This window comes from Callorhinus ursinus, unplaced genomic scaffold (genome assembly GCF_003265705.2).
Source record: "Callorhinus ursinus isolate GAN/ISIS: 27379988/994484 unplaced genomic scaffold, GSC_fseal_2.0 scaffold113, whole genome shotgun sequence".
Taxonomy (NCBI): domain Eukaryota; kingdom Metazoa; phylum Chordata; class Mammalia; order Carnivora; family Otariidae; genus Callorhinus; species Callorhinus ursinus.
In genome coordinates, this window is record NW_027397175.1 from 678,915 (window position 1) to 701,987 (window position 23,073).

Consider the following 23,073-nt stretch of genomic DNA (forward strand, 5'->3'; position numbering starts at 1 on the left):
GTACCCCTTCGGATCCCTACATTTGTATCTTTGGGGTAAATACCAGGCTGGATATTTTAAAAGGCTCCTTAATCAATTGTAATGTGTACGTAAGTTTGAGGGCCACAGTCTTAGACCAAACCAGATACCAGTAAATAAGCCTAGATTCTTCCTTCTTCGTGATCTCCCATTTGTAATTGGTCAACTGAAACAGACAAATATGCCTTCTAAATCATTTTCCTTCATCATGTCTACAACTACTTTAGAATTTTCCTTGCTGTGACCTTCTAGTAGTTTTCCTTTCTTTTGATAATCTCTTTTCCCATTATGGTGCACTGCTCTTGCTGCAGTGGTGATCTTTCTAGTTTTGCCAACCATCACTTTTCTTAAAATTCTTCAGTGATTCATCAGAACTTTAGGCCAAACTACTGTGGATTCTTTGCTTTTTTTTTTAATTTTTATTTTTGAGAGAGAGAGAGAGCACACACACACAGGTGAGTGGGAGGGAGGGGCAGAGGAAGAGGAAGAGAGAGAAGAAGAGAGAGAATCTTAAGCAGGCTCCATGCTCAGTGGGAAGCCAAATGTGGGGCTCAATCTCATGACCCTGAGATCATGACCTGAGCCGAGTTCAAGAGTCGGACACTCAACTACTGAGCCACCCAGGCACCCCTGACTCTTATTTCCTGACCACTACCTGCCAATCTAGCTTAATGTTTTATCACCCTCCTCCTCACCCCCATCCTCTCCATAAACCAAATGACTAGCTTCCTTGTGGCCTCATGTCTTTGCCTCTGATTCTCCATCTCCTGGGTCAGCTCTTAAGCTGACAACTGCAGTTCTTCTTCAAGCTGAGATAAAGTCTTCTCTCTGCACATGCTCTGTTCTCATCACACCCTGTGCCTAACTGCATTATGCCACTGACATACTGGGTTGACACAAAGTCCTACACTGATTAGGGAATGTAGGTCTTGCTCATACCTATACCTAACAGTGTGCCCTGCACATAATCAGTGCTTAATAAACTGATGTCAAATGCATGGAGAAATCGATAAATGAATAAACACATTAAATCATAGCCTGTTATCCCTGGCATCATTTTCATTGAGGCTTCTTCCATGTCAGTTTGTGGTTATCCAAAAATATGTTGTTGAGGAAATCATAACATCAGGATGGCAAGAGTTTTCTTAGTACACCTTTCAGGAGGATGTTAATGATGATATTTACTTGAGCTAAGGTTAAATTGCATACGTAGGTCATATACCATTTTCATACATAGGTCATATACCATTTTGTATGATTCTCATGGGGAAGAGAGGAAGTACACAGATTTTATGGCTGCAATTTTCTGCTATAAAAAAATTAGCTATCTGATAAAGAGGAATCTGTAGCCAGTTTTAGCATGAATGAAATCTTGGGGTGACCATGACTTTACTACCAGAGCTTGGCCCTGTTCTGGATGGATATCACACAGGGAAGCTGGCTTTTCCATAGCCTTGAATTTTGGTGATGTGTAACACCATAGGTTGGTAAATGGACAATCCCCATTGTTCCTTTGAGTGTAAAGGTTCTTCAAATTAGTTGACATATAGTACTGGGTAAGTACTCTAAGCATTCTGCCTAGGTCTCTTGCTCCAGGGAGGAATCTGTGCAAGTGGTTTGTCTTTTGGCCACCTTCTGTCTGTTCAACCTGACCGGGAACGTCACACATTCCTTTGCCACTGCTGACAGAGCAGAAGTTCCTCTCTGACATGGTGTGGGAATATGGATTGCGTTTCTGGAAGATACAGAATATTTGAATAATAGGATCATCCTTGTCAGATGCCTGGTTTAGCATTTGCCAACAGGAAGCCTGACTCAAGTTTCCATTTTAAGGAGATTTACTTACTCCTTAAAATAAGTGCTTCTAGAATTGTCTGGATGACGTAGGTGTCAATACTTGATAGGAAGCATCGCTTAGTATAGGAACCATTACTCAAGAAAATGTGGTGCCATTCTCCCCAGATTTTTTTTTCTTAAGCAAATGTTTTTCAGGCTTATATACAGCCCTGTTAGGGCTAAATGGTTAACCTCGATAACCTCATAGAATCCTTTAACCATTTTAGGGGAAAAAAAACCTCTTTTTTGGGGGGGTGGTGAGTATATCATTACTCCATATGGCTTTGAAATGCTGAACCTGCCCTTTTCACTTTTCAGAATGTGGTCTGTAGACATAGAAACATGGAATTGGAAGGGAGATACTAAACAAGGTCTTTGGGGCTAATCGTTCCCCCAATTCAGACACCATTTCCTCAACAGCTTGGGCAGGGAGCTACACTGCCTCATCATAAGCCCTTTCAGTGAGGGAGTGCTCACTGTTTTGGACTTCACACATGTTACTATTGTCCACCTTTATCCGTCAGAGAATTCTTTCTTGCACTATAAGGTGACAGTGAAAAGAATCTACAAATCTCAGCCCATTTTTTGATTGCTTGTGGCCACGAAGCTAGGGGAGCACCTGGGGTGAGTGTGTTGGTTACCCCCAGAAGGAATGGCTACTCCCCCACAGTCAAGAGTTCCCTGGAGAAGGAAAGGAAGTCTTGCAGAGGCGAGTCTTAACATCAAGGGGTTAAACAGCTTCCTCCTCTCTAAGGCCAAAGAGGAATTTGACCTGGACCCCAAAGTATGGAGACAGTAAGAGACTCTCCCATGGCAAAAGGTGAGGCTCCTCTGGCCTCGTAGTGGCCACATTTGTCTTCCAGATGAACAAAAGCAGAAAATGCCAGTAAGAAGGGCACTGACAATGAAACTATGTTGTTAACGCCACCTATGTCAGGGGTCCTTCAAGGTCCTGGTTTACCTCCTCGATTTCTGCTGGAGTTCAGACCCTGGTCATCTCAGCGCTGCTGCAGAGAGGCTGAGGATTGACGCTGGTGAGAACTTTCTCACAGGACCATGAATGCTGAAGCTTTTCTCGGGCGCTGCGTTCTAAGGCATTTTTTTCCTTCTTTATATCATCAGTGAGATATTGGCAGCTTCTGTTTTTTTTTTTTTTCCTAATAATTCTTAGTTTGAGAAACCCCTCCCCCCAAATCTGTATAATTACATTACTTAGTACTCAAAAACAAAACAAAACAAAAAAACAGAATTCCTTGAATACACAAAAGCCTTACCCGGGCCTCCTGATAGCATGGTTGAAATAGTCTATCTTTGTTAAATCACAAAACCATTGTTTTCCTCTGAAAAGCTGTGAGAGTTTTATTTTGGCATCTGGGCATCTAGTGGCTGATCTGAAAAATGCATCTAAAGGCTTTCAAAGGAAAATGAACGAATGCTTCAAACCTGGAGGAAATTTCTCAAACGTGTTAGGAGAGAGGGACCAATAAAGGACAGTTCCTCTTGTTAAAAAGAGAAGGGAATTGGGACACACAATAAACGTGGCCAGGTTTATAGTTGCATTTATGACATGAACCTCAGCAAGCTTAGAGTGTGCAGTGAATAGGCAGGGTGATGCACTGGGCATGTCTATACTCTGTGAAGCAGAGCAAACACTCAGGCAAACATGCAGGCCTATCACCTCTGCTCCCAAACAGAATTGATGTCACAGATGGAAAAACTGTTTGGAGATTTCAACCCCATTCCACTGATTACTTACCCATAATAAAACTCCTCTGCCAGTGGCTGCAGCCTGGGCTTGGTTCTAGAAAAGTGAGAAATCGATCAACAGTTTGCCTGGGAAAGGCTGATGAGGTTCTGAACTAACCAGAACCACTCATTCATCACTCTTCACCTTAAGTCAGCAGCATGATTTTCCCTAAGCCAAAAGACAAAGAAATATAATAGTGAGAGTTTGGAGTTCTTATAGTTGGGATTAGATCATAAAGGTTATGTTCATTTCAGGTTCCCATCCTCTGGGATGTGACAACATTAAAAAAGGATTCTCTCATTTTCCTTTCTGGAAGTAGGCATGGTGCTCTGATAAAACAGGGCATCCTGATAATGCTAAACAGAACTGGTAGATCTGGTGTTTTATGTGAACTGATGACACTGGAGAAAAAGCAAAAGAAAAAGAGAGGTGTTTGATAATTAAAATTATATTTTTCCCTTTCTTTGTTGTCTTTTTTATTATTTAAATTTTAGTTAGTGAACATACAGTGCAATATTGATTTCTGAAGTAGGAGTCAGTGATTCACTACTGACATACAACACCCAGTGCTCATCATGTGCCCCCCTTAATGCCTATCACCCACCTCCCTCCATCAACTCTTGCTTGTTCTCTATCCTTAAGGTCTTTTATGGCTTGTTTCCCTCTCTCCTTTTTTTCTTTCCCCCTTCCCATATGTTCATCTCTTTTCTTTCTTAAATTCCACGCATGAGTGAGATCATATGATATTTGTCTTTCTCTGACTGACTTATTTCACTTAGCATGATATACTCTAGCTCCATCCACGTCTTTGCAAATGGCAAGATTTTTATTTTTATTTTTGGCTGAGTAACATTCATTGTGTGTGTATAAATATATATATACACTACATCTTTTTTATCCATTCATCAGTCGATGGACATTTGGGCTCTCTCCATCGTTTGGTTATTATCAGGGTGCACATACCCCTTTGAATCTATATTTTTGTATCCTTTCGGTAAATACCTAGTATTTATAGCTCATAAATGATCAATGCATAATGGTGATATTTAATTTATAATTTAGTTTATATACATGTTTAACTTTTGTAGAATAACATACTAATTAAGGAAAATTACTTTCTTAAACATGTATTTCATAAAAGTTTAATTGAACTATTTTCTCAATCAGGTTCCGCTGCTGCTATAATAAATTACTAGAGACTGGGTGGCTTAGACAAGAAATATCTGGGAAGTCCAAGATCAAAGTACTGGCCAATTCTTCCTGGTTTGTGGATGGCCTTCTCCTCATATCCTCACATGGCGGGGAGAGAGAGAAAGAGGGGAAGCTATAAGAATCAGGGCATTAATCCCATCATGAGGACCCCACACTTTTGACCTAACTACCTCCCAAAGGCCTCATCTCCAAATACTGTCGCACTGGAGATTTAGAATTTTAACGTATACATTTTCCCCCCAGTGTTATTGAGATATAATTGACACATAACATTGTGTAAGTTTAAGGTGTACATTGTGTTGATTTGATACATTCATAAATTACAAAATGATTGCCACAATAGTATTAGCTACCACCTTCACCCCGTCACATAGTTATCATTCTTTTATGGTGAGAACCTTTAAGATCTACACTCTTAAAAAAAGAAAAAAGAAAAAAAAGAATTGTTTTTTCTGCATAGCAAAGGAAACAATCAACAAAACTAAAAGGCAACCTACTGAATGGGAGAAGATATTTGTAAAGGACATATCTGATAAAGTATCCAAAATATATGAAGAGCTGATACAACTCAACACCCAAAACCAAATAATCCCATTAAAAATGGGCAGAAGGCATGAACAGATATTTCCCCAAAGAAGACATGCAGGTGGCCAACAGACACATGAAAAGATGCTCAACATCACTCATCATCAGGGAAATGCAAATCAAAACTACAGTGAGGTATCATCTCACACTTGTCAGAATGGCTAAAATAAAAAACATAAAGATCAGTAAGTGTTGGTGAGGATGTGGAGAAAAAGGAACACTTGTGTACTGCTGGTGGGAATGCAAATTGGTGCAGCCACTGTGGAAAACTATATGGAGGTTCCTCAAAAAGTTAAAAATAGAACTATCCTATGATCCAGGAATGTCACTACTGAATATTTACCCAAAGAATGCAAGAACACTAATTCAAAGGGATACATGCACCACTATGTTTACAGCAGCATTATTTGTAATAGCCAAGATACAGAAGCAGCCCAAGTGTCCATCGATTGAAGAATGGATAAAGAAATGGTACATATAAGTGATATATATGTATATATATATGAATATTATTCAGCCATAAAAAAGAATGAAATCTTGCCCTTTGTAACAACATGGATAGAGCTAGAGAGTATAATGCTAAGTGAAATAAATTGGCCAGAGAAAGTCAAATACTGTATGATCTCACTCATATGTAGAATTTAAGAAACAAAACAAATGAACAAAGGAAAAAAAGAGAGAGAAAGAGAGAAAGAAACCAAAAAACAGACTCTTAACTACAGAGAACAAACTGATGGTTATCAGAGGGGGGCTGGGTAGGGGGATGAGTGAAATAGGTGATGGGGATTAAAGCGTGCACTTATGATGAAAAAAAGAATCTATTCTCTTAGCAACATTCAGATATATGATACAATATAGCATATATATCTATTTCCTTTGCTCATTTGTTTTGTTTCTTAAATTCTACATGTGAGTGAGATCATATGGTATTTGTCTGATATCTTTGTCCAGCTAGACAAAGAAGGGCAAATACTGTATGATATCCTTATATGTGCAATCTAAAAGGAAAAAAAACCCTCAAATATAAAGTTGAAATTTTTAAAAAATATATAAATTTTGTCACATTTAGTCCATAGCAACTGTCATCATAGTTTTCATTTCTAGATCCACTTTTTGCATTACCTAATATAATTTCTGGATGACATATTTTTCTTTTCTAAGTAGTTTTAGATGTAGGACTTGGTGAAGTTCTGTCAAATTCCATCATCGAAAATTTCATCCTAACTATATGTACCTATTTAAGTAACATTAAAGTAGCCATTCTGTCCCCAGTTATCCTATAGGTATCTCTTTGTGATTTATACAATATAGCCTTATATACAGTATAACTTGATTCTAGTTTTTCAGTTCATATTTTAAAATAAAATGTTTATTCTGTTATTTTCTCATATGGAAAAATGCAAAAGTGGCCACAGATTTTTCCCATCCTTGAATTTACACAGTTTTTCAATGTAATTTTGTAGCTCCTCCCTGAAGAGGTAGAGTTTATATTTCTATGCTTTGAATCTGGACTTGGCTACGTGACTTGTTTTACTCCATGTGTCGTTAGCAAATTCGATACAAGCAGAGGCTTGAAACGAGGGTTTGCTTTTTTATTGCACTTGGGAGCCCTGTGGCTACCACTATGTAAATAGGCCCAGGCTAGCCCGCTGCATGAGAGGTGACACAGACCCAGTTGCCTCCACTGACCCAGCTGACAGATGGACGGTCAACTACCACATACATGCCTAAGGCCATCCACCATCAGCTGCCCACAAACATATGAATGAACCCAGCTGACACCATGTGGAGCAGAGAGCAATCATCCCATCCAAGGTCAGCCTAAATTGTTACCTTACAGAATCTTGAGCAAATAAAATGGTTCTTGTTTTAAGCCACTAACATTTATAGTTGTTTGTTCTGCTGCAACAGCGAACAGATTTATCAATTTTAGACATTGTTTATTGACTTCCTTTGATGGTAATGAGGATTTGGTTCTCTTATACTTTGATCTCTCCTACAACATCACCTCCCCACTGTCCTGTCAATGTATTTATATCATATCTCTTGGTTAAACTGAAGTCAGCGATCATACTGCTCTGACTTTCAAATATTGTTTACACTAGAAATAAACAGTCTATCACAACAATGCTTCCTTCTGAATTTTTCCTGGGGGTCATTATTGTCTCTCTCTCTTTTTTTTTACTTAGTTTTTTATGGACCTTTTCTTTTTTCAAAATTCTTCAGATCTGTTGACACCCACTGAATATTCTTTTATCAGTGATCAAACATACCAGAAAATTTATCATTTCAGTTTTATTATTTTCTTGGGGCTTCTTTCTGGAGTCCCCTGCCCTCTTGCTTTTGTCTGGTCTGGTTGCTCTCCAATCTGGCAAATGGCTGACACCTCCCCACTCTTCAATTTTGGGTAGTCTGATTCTTGGATTCCTATCTGTCTCTTCTTTGGTTATCTTCATCCAACTTTTTCAAGTGCTTTCTGGTTGAGAGCAAGCTCCCTTACTTTTCTCATACGTGGTTTCCTTACCAGTGAAGCGAGAACAATGTCTCCCATGCTTTGTCTCAGCATATCTTTAGGAAGGGCAATGAGAAAATGTCTGTGGTCATACATTGTTACTTGAAAAGTACAATGTAAAATAATGTTATATGAGAAAATTAGAAGCCTAGAACAGGAATGAGAAGCTCTTATATGGATCCAAATGCGACTTTCTGCTTGGAATCTCTTTGGAGCCCAAGTCTGCCTTCTAAGTGAAGGGCAGGGCAAGTCCGACTTCTGGGAAGGATAGTGCAACGGAGTATCAGGGGAACTAAACTGCATCTGGAGATCTGAGTCTTCGTCCTGGATCCACCACTAATATAGTTGTGTGACTTTGGGTGAGCAACTAAGCATCCCTGGGCTTAGATTTGCTACTCTGTAAAACAGGATACAAAGGGGGCCTCTGTCTGTCTTTCAGCATTAAAATTCTACGAGGTCAGCCCATGTCTAATTCGGAAGAAGACGTTGTGCATTTCAGACTGAATATACAGTACAGCTCTTTGCCATGGTGGAGAGATGGTTAAATGAATCTGTGACAACAAAGTCAAGGAACAGTAATGGAACTCTCTGATTTCATTTTCATTCCGAGTCCTCGGAAATGCTGTCCCTTCTGCACACGACGGCGGACCTGCATTGTCACTCTTTGCTTGGCTGCCTCTTGGTAGTGATGTCCAGACATGTTGGCCTCTAGACAGTAAGTTTCCCCATGTGCCGGTGTTTGGGGCCACCTGCGGCATGTCAGCTCACCTCATCCCACCACTGCACTCACTAGAGCAGAAAAGATTAACTTTCTGAAAATGAAAAGGACAGAGAGAAGACGAGCTGCTTATCAAATATGCACATTTCAGATGGAACTTCACACTCAGTAGAAAGATGTTAGATTGCTGTTAGCTCTCTGGAGCGCTCCTGACAATGTGTTATCAGGTCATGTTTGCATGACAGAGGCAGCCCAAGCAGGAAACATTAAGTCATATGACTTCTAAGACGGAATCAATCAAGTGAGCAGTACAGCTCCTGAAAACTAATTTCACCTTCATAAGGTCTGGTTATCTGTGCGGCAGACATGAGGTTTGTCAGCCCCATTTCAGTCTGACCAGGTTCAGCACTGCATCAAGAATTTTAATGAACCGACACTGTAATTTGTATGAAAGATGACACTGAGATGAATTCATGAAAAGCCAAGTCCCCATGAAATATGAACAATTACTTGCAGGCTCCTCTGCCTACTTAGCTCATTTGAAATGTCCATTTCAAAGGCCTTTGTCTTTCTGTGGTTCATTTGCAAGTTGGTGCACAGATTTTCATCATATTTAACCAGTTTAAAAATCAAAGAAGCTACTCACAATCAAACAGTTCAGTGAGCTCTGGTTTGATGGGGGCAGAGCCAAGGCCAGCCAGAGTTTAAATCTTCATTTGGCTACAAAGGCACAAATTTTCTTGTGTGAGGAGGGAGAGACTTAAAGACTGAATGCTCATGCTGACTCCGTCTTCGGCATCCAGGGTGGCCCTAAAAAAGGTCCTCGTTTCTGGTCCTGGTTACATTATATCCTCTCCGGTAGTAATGACGTTTACTCGTTTTCAGCTTCAAAACAGCACTACCAGGGTGAGATGAGGTTTATTTTGGAAACTTTTAAAATTTGTCAGTAGGTACGTGTTGAAATTATAAATAGAGTTTTCCAGAAGGTGTTGGCTTTTTTGTACATGGCATCCCAACCTATTCTCCAGACCTGTCTGCTTTTTATGAATTCCATTGCTGCCTGGTTGTGCTTTTTATATGCCGATCTATCTAACTTAGGATGTTTCATATCCTATTAAGCACAATTCTTATCTTGTGCTCAGGGGTTATGGTCCATACATGACCATACGCATTCAGCCCACCTTAGCTGCAGCTTCCTTCTCCCCTGGCAGACCTTGCTGCCCACTGTACAGACACACCATACTCCCCTAGCTCGGGGGCAAAGTAAATCCCTCTCCTGTCTCTTTTTCCCCCATTTCTTTATCTTAAATATATTTCAAATATACAGAAAATACAGAGACCATTGAAACAACATTCATGTCCTTACCATCTATGCAACTTCCAAACAGATTTTAGTATTTTGTCATATTTGACTCAGATCTTTTATTCAAACAAAAATATCCATGACAGGTACAGCAGAAGAGCTCAGAGTTCTTTTCAGTCTTTTCTTACCTCCCCCGATAAAGGTAATTACTGAACCTGGCAAATAAAATTCCCATGCATGCTTTATTACAAATAAAATGACTATGTATTTCATTGAACGGTATGTAGGACTGTTTTCATGTTATGTCAGTGGCATCACACTGGAGACAGGCTTGTAATTTGATTTTTGTTTGTTTACCAGTTATACCTATAGTAATCTACATGATTGCATTTAGCTTTACTTCATTCCTCCTTAGTATTATGGAATTCCATTAAACTTTGTGTTGCTGTGATGGAATAGAAAAATTTAGCATTCATTTAGCTGAGTTTATCAGCCTGTTCTCTTAAGGTTTGTGCTTTTTGTGTTAAAAAGTCTTTCAAAGGAGTAGCTTTTGGTATATGAATTATCTGGTTTTTGTTTTCTATCTTCATTAATCTCTGTTCTAATTTCATTATTTCTGTATCATTGAGGATGAGTTTTTAAGTCAAATTTCTAACCTGCTGAGTTGAACAATCAACTCATTCACTTTAATTCTAATTTTTTAAATAAATATATTCATTCATAAGGTCTTTTCATCTTTGCTCTGCTTCAGATGCACCCTACAAGCTTTATAAGCATTCATTTTATTTCTATAACATAGAGGGTATTTTCAAACAACTGTGTTGTTTATCCTTCTTTAAATTGCCTTATGATTGATGACAATGTTTTCTATGATATCCATTCTATGAAATTCATTCAGACTTCCTTTGTGACCTATGAATGATAATTGTTTTCAAAGTTGTAAATACGTATGAAAACAATATATTTTTATTTGTATTTATGCTTGATAATTCTTAGTCTTTGTGTATCTTAAAATTCCTTTATTGTGTTCTCATTTATGAATACAAGTACTTTGACATAAAATTCTAAGCTGTCATTTTTCCCCCCTCTGCACTTGGAAGCAATTACTCTATTGATTTCAGATATGTATTACTGCCATTGGATTGCTGTTAGTTTATCAATCCTTCACAGGAAATGTGCTTTTTCTCTAGCAGCTTTTAAGGTTGTCTTTTGATGCTCCACATTTATGATATAATGTATCTAGATGTAGAGTTTTATTTATTCATTTTTCTTAATTTTCAGAGTGTATTATTGACCTGAATGCAGTTTTTTTTTTGCTTCAAATTGGGAAATTCTCAATTTTTATCTTCTCAAATAAAACTTTATAGTCTCTTGCTAGAATTTCTATTCTTTGTATATTTGAACCTCTCAATTTATCCTCCATTTTACTTGTTTTTTTCATATATTTAAAATTTTTCTTTAGCTTTCTCTCATTTGCTTCATTATCTGTATCTCTTTATTTATTTTTCCATCTTTTTCTCTATTATTTTGAAAATGTTGGTCATAGTTACTTTAAAATACTTATCTGCTAATCTGGATTATCTTTTGGTCTGCTCTGTTCTACTTTTTTTTTTTTTTTGGTTATTTATCATACAGCCATGTATTTTTGTATGTCTAGTAATATTTTTGTTATATGCTAGACATTGTCTGTAAAAGAAACAGAGAATCCATATAAAGTTGTGTTTCACTAGAGAAGATTCACTTTTCCTCTATTAGGCAGATAGATTTCAGGCTGATCACCTTAATTCAGTCAGGGATTAAGCTGGATCTGGAATGAGTTACAGTTTGGGTAAGACTCAGTATACCTCTGCTTATCCCATATTCCTAGTGCATAGCACTCCAGAGCTTTCAGCTGAGAGCCTGGTGGTTTTCGTCTTCTAGACCTTGAAGGATGGGGAAGAATAGGAAGATCCAGAACTTCCCTCCAGAAGTTTTTAGTATAGTGCTTTGACCTCCTGCCCCTCAACATTTTTGAGGGAGAAACTAGCCACATGTAAAAGCCCTGAGGTCTCCTATTTTGTCATTCCAGACCTTCATGAATGACAGTCTCTGTGCTGTTTTTTCTGTTATATTTTCTCTTATATTGCTGATACTTTTAAAGAACTTAGTAGATACTGTCTTTCATGCTAAGCCCTATACTGTCTCATTTAGTCCTCACTATTTGAGAATTAAGTTATTATATCTACCCTATCAAATCTATAGTATTTGAGGAAAAATGGGATAAATAGCTTTCCCAAATCATAGCTAGTAAGACATAGAGCCAGGATTTGAAATGAAGAATGTTTGATTCCTAACTACACACTCTTAACAACTATTATCATGTAGTCTTGGTATCTCCAGTGCTTTTTTTTTTTTTAAGTACTATTACATCCTTAACTCTTATCTCATGTTTCTACTGTTTTATTTCAGGTACTTCTTTAAAAGGTTACTTATATTTGCTATTTACAATAGATGATTGCTTCACTCTTCATGATATGACTTGCTTTCATGTCACTCTATTGAAATAGTCAACAAATTTCATCCATAGCTTTTTGTGCATGTATGTGTTATATATTTTTCAAAATTTTAACTGAAGCATAATGCTGAAAGTGTGCAAAGCAAAACTAAACATTCAATTCAATGAATTATTAGAAATTAAACACCTCTGTAAATACCACTGCCTTCAAGAAATAGAACATTTTCATCTGAGAGGCTCCTCTAATGCTCCTTCCCAATCTCTACCTGTTCTTTTCTTCCCAGGATTTATTACTGTTGCAACTTTTAGTGCTATAGATTAGTTTTGCCTGTTCTTGAGCTTCATAATAAATGGAATTAGACTCTATGTATTTTTTATTGCTTAGCTTCTTTTTGGTTAATGCTTTAAGAATCATCTATGTTGCCACACAGAGCTATACAGTTTATTTTCATTTCTGCTTAATGCTCTATTGTGTGAATACACAAAATTAAATCATGTTTAATAGCTCTATTAGGTCTTAATTGACATTCTATGAACTGCACATGTATTAAGTATACAATTTGATAAGTTTTAACATATTAATACATTCATAAAACTGTCACCACAATCAAGCTAATGAATATATTCCCTACCCCAAGAATTTTCCTTAGTAATGTAGCTCCACTTCATAATGCTCACTTATCCAAATCTTAATAATATAATCTCAACTTAAATTCCACCACTTCTGTGGATATAGCTGAATATGATTTCTCATATCCAAACTTGTTCAGCAATTCGTGGCTTATCCTATATGACCTAGCAGTATTGTACTTTGACTACACAGCTCTCATTTTTAAATGTAAGCCATTAGAGGTCTGGGCCATGTCTTACTCAGCACTTAGTGTAGTGCTATAATTCTTTAGTGAATATAATTAAGTAAGTTAATAAATAAAGAATGCATATGTATATACAACTATGTCCATAGCACATGTCAGCCTATTACTTTGTTCATTGCCTTAATCACATCAAAATTTGTTCCAGGACAAAATAAAATCCTTAATAATTATTTTTCTTCTTCAAATTTTGGATCACTCCTGGGCATAAAAATGGTGAACTCCAAGAAGGCATGGGCTTTGCCTGGTTTGTCACTGATGTGTCTCAAGCATTTTTTCAGTAAACGTTTTTTGCCTGAATGAATAATATAGTGTAATGGGTATATTGCTCCTCTCTAGCTATATTTTTGTATAGGAACTGTCCCTATTAGTTAACAATTGGGATGTATTTTATATGAGAAATAGAGATAGAAAGATGCAAAATTCTTTACAAGTATAATACAACTGTTTATAGAGCTGTGAAAATGTTTTTGACATGGCTGTAGTGTCCTAGAATTTACCAGTTATATTGCCCTAAAAATGCACCATTCTCACTAGCAATGAACAATTAGAAAATAAAATGAAGAAAATAATTCCATTTACAATAACAATAAAAGAATACAATATTTAGGAATAAACTTAACAAATAAGTGCAAGACTTTTACACTGAAAACTATAAAACGTCACTGAAAGAAATTAAATAAGACCCAATAATTGGAAGGACTTCCCTTGTCCATGGATTAGACAACTTATATTGTTAAGATGACAATACTCCCCAAATTAATGCAACCCCTATCTAAATCTCAGCTGCAGTTTTTGCAAAAATTGACAAGTTGATCCTAAAATTCATATGGAAATGCAAGGGACCTAGAATAGCCAAAACAATCTTGAAAAAGAACAAACTTAGAGGACTCACATTTCCCTATTCAAAACTTACTACAATCAAGACAGTGTGGTACTGCCATAAGGATATACATATTCATCAATGGAATGGAATTGAGAGTCCAGAAATAAGCCCATACACTTATGCTCAACTGATTTTTGATAAGGGTGCCAAGTCACTTCAATGAGAAAGGATAGTCTTTTCAAGTGGTGCTGGGAAAAGTGGATATCCACATGCAAAAGACTGAAATTGGACCTCTGCTTCATATCACATATAAAAATTAACTCAAAATGGATCACAGGCTTAAATATAAAAGCTAAAGCTATGAAGTTGTTAGGAAAAAACATAGGCAGAAATCTTTATGACTTTGGATCAGTCAATGGTTTCTTACATATGACACCAAAAGCACAGGCAACAAAAGAAACAAATAAGTTGGACATCACCAAAATAAAAAACTCTTGTGCATCGAGAGAATAAAAAGGCAATCCATAGAATGGGAGAAAACAGTTGCAAATTGTATGTATATGATAAAGGACTTATATACAAAACATATAAGAACTCACTCAACAACAAAAAGACAAATAACCCAATTAAAAAATGGGCAAAGGATTGGGATAGACATTTATCCAAAGAAGAAAAACAACCAATAAGCACATACAAAGATGCTCAACATCATTAATCATTAGGGAAATATAAATTAAAACCATAATGAGATGATACTTCATACCCTCTAGGAAGTCTAGAAAGAAGACAGACAATAACAAGTGTTAGTGCGTATATGAAGAAATTGGAAACCTTTTACATTGTTGGTCAGGTTTTTAAATGGTGCAACTACTTTGGAAAATAGTTTTGCCGTTCCTCAAAATGTGAAACATGGAATTACCATATGATCCAACAGTTCCATTCTCAAGAGAAATGAAAACATAGATCCACACAAAAACTTATACATGAATATTTCTAGCAGCATTATTTCTAAAAAAGATTTATTTCTTAGAGAGTGGGTGCAAGAGAGCAGGGGGAGGGGCAAAAGGAGAGGGAGAGAGAGAATCTCAAGCAGACTCCATGCTGAGTGCAGCAGATCCCCCACGAGGGGCTCAATCTCACAACCCCGAAATCAGCACCTGACCTGAAACCAAGAGTGGGTCTCTCAGCAGACTGAGCCACCCAGGCACCCCTCTAGCAGCATTATTTATCATAGCCAAAAAGTAGAAACAACCCAAATGTCCATCAACTGATGAATAGATAAACAAAAAGTGGTCTATCCATACAATGGGATAATTCATGGTTTTAAGAGGAAATAAGGTACTGATGTATGCTGTGGCATAGATGAATCTTGAAAATATTATACAAAGAAGTCAGACACTAAAGGCCACAAATTTTGTGGTTTTATTTATATAAAATGTCCAGAATAGGCAAATCTGTTAAGACAAAGTAGATTAGAGGTTGCCAGGGGCTGGGAGTTATTACTAATGGGTACAGGGTTTCTTTGTGGGGTGATGAAAATGCTCTACAATTAGACAGTAGTAATGATTGCACAACTCTGTGAATATAATAAACACTACTGAATTTTGCACTTTAAAGTGGTGAATTTTATGGCATTTTAACTATATTCAATAAAGGTGTTATTAAAAAGCAGATACTTTTACTATAAAACAAAACAAAGCACAACACACACATGTTATTTATGAAGGGATCAGATATTTCTCTCATATGTAAAGAACAGACCACTGTAGAGCAACAAGCTTCCCCCCATCCCCAAATTCAGTGAAGCATGACCTGATGACAAGTGACAGGCAGCCTTCTGGGCTGAACATACGTAAACACTTAGCTGACGACTCTATTTGGGATGCTTTACATTCATTAATATGGCTTACCTTTAAGGCAATTTAATTGTACTTTTAAATGATTGTCTATCCATGATTTCAGCTTCACAAAGATGGCTATAGCATCTTTATCTGTGTAACTCTCATTAAATGAAAACACAGTGTTGCATGCCTTTGCATGTTTGACAATGTCAGGCTTCCTCTTGGGGTCTCTGTGTGGGAGTCTGATGGGGATATTCCTTTTAACAAAGCAGCATCAACTGTGTGAGTTGAAACCTTATCCTGTTTGTGACTTTCACAAATGTGATGTGGGCTGATGCAAAGAATTTTTCTCTCCCTCCCGTAATCACCAAATGGTGAATTATACCATTCCAGAGAATACAATCATTTACACCCTTGGTCTAGTGGATGCTTCCAACAAAACAAAACCTTGGCAATGGGCTCCATGAAGTGTTAATTTGGACCTTTCTAAATAAGAAACTTGATGGTTTGAGTGGAAACAGCCTCCTTTCGTGGAAGAACTTAACATTGACAGAGCATATGGATACTCTGGGGGAAACTCTGGCTCTCTTAAAAAAAATCTTTCTTTGTCACAAAGTCTTTAAATACTAGGTATGTCCAGTTAATGTTGAATCTTGCATCTAAAGCTTTGCCAGAGAAAAACTAATGTGGTGCCAAAACCTCAACAGTTTATCTCCAAAATATCTGGGATGAAAAGTGTAAGAGTGAAAAAGTCTTACAGATTCAAGGCCCCCATGCTCTCTTGTATTATTTTTCTACTGCTGCATAAAAAAAAAAAAAAAATTACTACAAACTTAGCGGCCTGAAACAACAGCGATTTGTTGTCTCACGGGTTTTTAGGTCAAGTGCCTGGCATGGTATGACAGGAATCCCTGCTCAGGGTCTCACCAGGCTCCAATTATGGTAATGGTCAGGTCAGCAGGTGTCACCTGCACTTGGAGTCTTCTTCCAAACTCACTGTTTATAGGCAGAATTCATTTCCTTGTAGTCGTGGGACTCTATGTACCCATTTTTCTTCCAGCTGTTGGCCAGGGGCTACTCTCAGCTGCTGGAGACTAGCTTCAATTCCTTCCCAGTTGGCCCCCATGGAAATAGTTCACACATGGATGTTGGCTTTCTTCCAGGCCAGTGGGAGCACATCTCCCCAGCCTTCTTTCCTGTTACTAGCCAACTGGAAAATGGTCTTCTCTTTTAAAGGGCTCAAGTGATTGGGTCAGGCCCCCTGGATATGCCCCTTATTTAATTAACATAACCAATTATGGGGTAAAATCCATCCTTCTCACAGTTGTAGGGATTATGCAGGGCATGTATACCAGTAAGATGGAAGCTCTTGCAGACTATTTTAGAATCCTGCCTACCATACCATTACTTCTCATTTTGAAAAAAAAAATGAGACTTCTTCTTAATATTTAACAGTAAACAAAGGCTTTGTGGGTGATGCTTAACTGAATGCTTATGTTTTGTCTGTGGTAAAAGCCCAAAAGGTCGGGGCCAGCAAAGGGTAGGGTAGGGGACAGATGAGAAAGACACAGTAGCCTGTTTCATCGCATGCAAACTTAGGTTTAGTTCTGTCTCCCTCTGCCTTTAAGGAATCTCAATCTCTGTGACATTTCTGGAAGAAAGAAGATCATAGGTGCTTGATTATCTTGCCTTTCAAGGGATACATACAGGTGCACAGGCCTGTAGTCCCAGCTACTCAGAAGGCGAAGGCAGGAGGGTCACTTGAGCTCAGGAGTTCCAGGCTGTAGTGAGCCACACTGATCAGGTGTGCACACTGAGTTCAGTATCAATATGGTGACCTCCTGGGAGTGTGGGGGGCCACAAGGTTGTCTGAGGAGGGGTGAACTGGCCCAGATCAGAAACAGAGTTAAGTCAAAACTACTGTGCCGATCAGTAGTGTAATCAGGCCTGTGCATAGCCATTGTGCTCCAGCCTGGGCAACATGGTGAGACCCCATTCTCTAGAAAACAAATAATAAAGGATGCATATAAATTTTCATGAGTGACAGTCATTGAATCAGATCACCAGGAAGATAGGTAACTTCTTCATTGATAAAAGTTTTACTTGCCTTCCTCCTTTTGAACAGTCTTTAAAAATATCTGCTGGTAGGAAGATTGGAAACTGGTGTAGAATTCAACCCCCATTTGACAGAAATGACACATGAGCTATAAATTATGGAATCTACATATAAATATAAGTACTGTATATGTGAAAAGGACAAAGACAGTTTTTGCCCTAAGTATCTTTTTGTTAATCAAAGAGGGTAGCTGGCATATTTTGAAGACCTTAGTGAGTTCACATGATCCCTGGGACTCTTAATTTTCAAGATTAGAATTTAACTTCAAAACAATTAGGGAGCTGAGGCATTTTCCTGCTAGAAATGAAGGAGAGGTGAGTTGAGTGTTGTGCAGAAGCAGGGAAAGTGTTGAGAAAAAGAACAAGAATAGGGTCTCTTCCCAGGAGAATTTTAAAGCTGTTTCTAGAAAAATAACAAATGTGAAAATAAATTATACTAATCTATCCATTAATTCCTTAAATTCACAGCCTATTAAAACATGCCTCAAAGAAAGCTTGGGATGACCTGTTCTGCCCAATTAATTTTGAAGTATTGGAAATCAATTAGTTACAATAAACAGACCCATTCTCATTATTTTAAGCAGCTTGCAATTAGCTTCATAGAAAGATGATTGTATACAGAGCTTTAAGTATAAAGACATGCTAGCATTGACAAAGAATACTGTGTACTCCTTTTTTTCTAAAACTAAATCTCTTTTGTACTACAAGAACCAACTTCTGATAGTGAATTCAAACTTTTACCAAGTGGTCTGCTTTATATAGAACTGATTTAAATATTGAAACACTGGATTTTTCCTTTGCAGTATGTGCAACAGAAACTGAAATTCTTCTGTGAATGTACACATAACATGGTACCAGTTTTTGTTTGCTATGCTTTCAGCCTGCAAGCAACACAGAATGAAATGCATTTAATCCTTCTCTCCTTCCTTTGAGCCACCAAGGCCCTTGGCTTGCCAAGGTACCCCCTTCCAACTGCAGCCAACAAGGACTCATTGTTCCTCACTCATTAAATGCAGTAGATTTGCTTGATGGAATATATTTGCCTGACTGCCTATCTGGTGTGCTGTTTTGCATCTGCAGTTTCCAAGGTATTCATTTGCTCACCAGAGAAAAAACTGATGAGGAAAAAAGCATAATCTGCATATTCTGATGTTAGTACATTGATTCATTATGTCATTTCTAAAAGAGGGACAATATTATGACTCATGAGCACAGAGGGAAAAAATGGAACATTTTATTTCTTTGTTGGTTCAGCAAGTGTACATTTGGTAGTGACATGAGCTAATTGCATAGTTACCATGAAATAACATGTTTTATTTTTTCTGTAATAATGTAGTAACTACATAGTAACTTCTAAGGAAACAATAATAATTATACAGTAATGTGATAACAGTGCTGTTTTATTTTTCCCAACAACTATGCAATTAATGGTACAAGAAGTACAAAATGCACCTTTTCTGAACTAATGTGCACACTTGCCAAAAGTGATTCTTTCTTGGTTTTCTGGCCCCTACCTGCTTCACTCTCACGTCGAGCCCCTTACACTATTCAAAAGTCTAAATCTAAATCCTTTTCATAATCTCTCTCCTTCAGACCTGACAAGCTATTCATCCTTTAGAGTTCTATCATGAGGTTTAGAACTGAAACAGAAAACTGAAATACCATGTGGGGCTTTATGTTAAGTAATCCAGAAGTCACTTAGAATGGCAAAAATAGCAAAGCTAGGGGATTGCTTCCACGGACCGGCTTCAAGCAAATGGGTCACGGTGAAGACCTGAGACCCTCCTGGTATGGTAGATTTCACATTGAGCTAAGCTGAGTCTGAAAGAAGGGCATACATTTAGCTTCCAGGGTGAAGAGGTGTAGAAAGCACTGGTTGGCTCTTCTTCTGCTGGATGGTCCATGGAATACATGCACAGCTTTGGTGAGAGGAAAACATCTCATCTTTGTCTGCATAGACAGAAAGGGGTTGCAGGCATCTTGAGAAATAACTTCTCTATAGAAAAGAAATATATTGAAATGGAATTGCTCTAAAAATGGGGGGGGGGAGTGGCGAGGAGAGTCAGTTACGGGAACAGAGAAAGGTTCACAAAGTAGTAAAAGAGACTCAGATACTTGGCTAAGAAAACAAGACAGGAAGGAATAAAGACAGACACAGAAGCATACAGACTGAGAGACAGCATGAGAGTAAGAGAATGAAAAGGTTAGAGACAGAGACAAAGAGACACAGAGAAGGAGGCATAGACAGAGCCAGAGAAAACAAGACAGAGTAATAGAGACAGAGAGACAGAGAGAAAGGGAGTGAGAAGCAGAAAAAAAAATTATATTCAAAGATGAAAAAAAGAGATCGAGGGAGAGAAGGGAAGATATATATATGTATATATTTATATATATACATATATACATATACATAAGACCCTTCTGATTTTTGGTCAGCCTTGTTCTATCTATTTTTGGAGTTGTATGAGAGCCAGAGGCAATACTTCTGTTCATTATAAAATTGCATTGCATTTTCAACTTCTGGTTTGGTACGAAGAAATGAATCATACAGCCTCAGAGCAGTACCATCATTTTTCTCTGTGGTCTAATTTAAATTCTCTATCAAATACCATTGCAACTGTGACTTTTAACATTTTGCATGATTTATGCTGTTAATGAGCAAAGAACCAGAGCAGGTTGGGATGTTCTCTATAAAGGGAATGGAGTAAAATAAAATCCTGCACACAAGCCTTGCAGAAGTACTCCAATTCTGTTGGGTCTCATTCAAGCTGATCACTTTAAGTGCTTGCTCCTACTTACTGCAAATGAAATGGCATCTTTCAATGACTGGGGTACCTAGATACCTAGATACTTAGGTTTTTGTCCATAGAAGAAAACTAATTGAATGGGGAAGTAATATCTCAAAGATAAAGGAAAGTCACAACATGATCTGATTGACTCCAGAAGATTAGCATGCTAGTCCAAAGGAAGACAGGCAAGCCACAAAAACCTTCAAATATCTGGGTTCACTGAAGCCAAGTACATTGGATTTTGATGGCCTAGAGATCTAAATCATAGACTGCAAGTTCTGAATTTTCTAAAATGCATCTTGGATTGTTTGAAAAGGATATTGCCATGTGTCGAAGGAGTATTTTGCAATAGGTTAAGAAAGGCAGCAAGAACCCAGATCCCTCAGATATACCACGTGACTCTGTATTTTGGCCTGAGCTATGTCTTTTATAATCCTAGGCTCCTGTTCATCACCCCATTCTACTTTTTTCTTGGGATATGTGGATCTCTATTCTAAACTTATTTTCAACATGAAATGTTAAAAAAGTGAAATTGACAGTCGATTTAAGGAGAATTAATAAGATAATGGGGAAGTGGTTCAAAACCATCCGCCCAACCAATACGAACCCCCTCTCTCTACCCTCAACTGTGTTTGGAATGTGCTGTGCTAGTCACTGTGTAGGGAGCGTGTTTGCACATGACACAGTGTGCTTACAGCATTTCATTATGGTCTCAGACTTTATTAGTGTTATGGGCTATGATCCCCAAATTCAAATATTGAAGCCCTAACACCCAGTACTCAGAAAAGGACTGACATGGAGAAAGGTCTTTACAGAGGTAATTAAATTAAAATGAGATTCTTAGACGAGCCCTAAACCAATGTGACCAGTTTCCTCATAAGAAGAGAAGATTGGGACACTGATACGTACCATGTGAAGACAGCGGGAGAAGACAGTTATTTACAAACCAAGGAGAGTGGTCTCAGAGGAAACCAACCCTGTCAACATGTTGATCTAGCCTCTAGAGCTGTGAGACAGTAAGTGTCTGTTGTTTCAGCCACCCGGAGTGTAGTACTTTGTTATAGTAGCCCTAGCAAACACAAATGACCAGTTCTCACGATCTACGCCAGGAATCACTTTTGGAGTGTTCGGTATTCCTTAACCATGAAAACTATACTTTATCAACAATAAAAGTCTTTAGTATGATATTTTAGTATAAATTATATTAACCAACCATCTTGAAACTGATATTTAGAACAGTGGTGTACTCTGAAAATATTTGGTAGCCTTCTCATTGGTTCCCAAGTTTCCTCTACCAGCTCACTCTGAAGGTGAGAAGCCATTCTTTGTAGTCTGCACTGGCTACTTGGGGTAATGTCCGAAGGCCCAGGTGCCCTCTCTCTCAGCAATGAAATCCTCTCTCCCTGCCCCATCTGCACGCTCCCTACGTGAGCAGAGAGCTATTGAGTCCCTCTTCTGTCTCTCCTTAAATGTATTTTCCTCTGTTCCCTTCTGTTAATGCCTTTACTTCCTTTGTGACTTTCTTCTGTGGAAGCCATGTCTTTCATCCTGCCCTAAGTGTTAACGTTTTTGCCCTTTTCTTGGTCTGCTCACCCTTTCAGACTTTTTGTTGACAGTCTCTTCTCTTTCGAAGTTTAATCCAGTCCTATTCAACATTTGGGCTCCAGAACTGCTTGTTACTCATGTTGTTACCAGTCCACAAGGAGACAAGGATGTAAATGGACTATATCACCAGCCCCACTATTCAATTTAGCTATTCAACTAATATTATTATTATTTGAATAGTAGTAGTAGCAGTAATAGCAAACTTTCTCGAAGAAGAAAACAGCGTGTGATTTACGTCCTGGCACAAGCTACTTATCTCATCAGGTTCTGGTACTTTGAGCAGCACTGGTTTACACCTTCTATTTACCTCCTCCTTCCATGACTTTGCCTTACCTTTGGAGCTCTGATGATCTCATTGTTTTCGTTCTGCTCTTTTTCCCCAGTTCCTAAAAGTACATGGTTCCTTGCCTTCTTCATTTGACTTTGTCCCTGTGAGCATCTCTTCCACTCCCTTGAATCCTTTTCCAACTTGAACTATTATTTTATATATCGAAGGCTGCCATGAAACACTCTCTGGTCACCCCCCAGTTTACACTGGAAGAAATGTTGTGTTGAGCCTATTAGCAGATGTAGCTCCTATCTACTCTTAACACATGAATT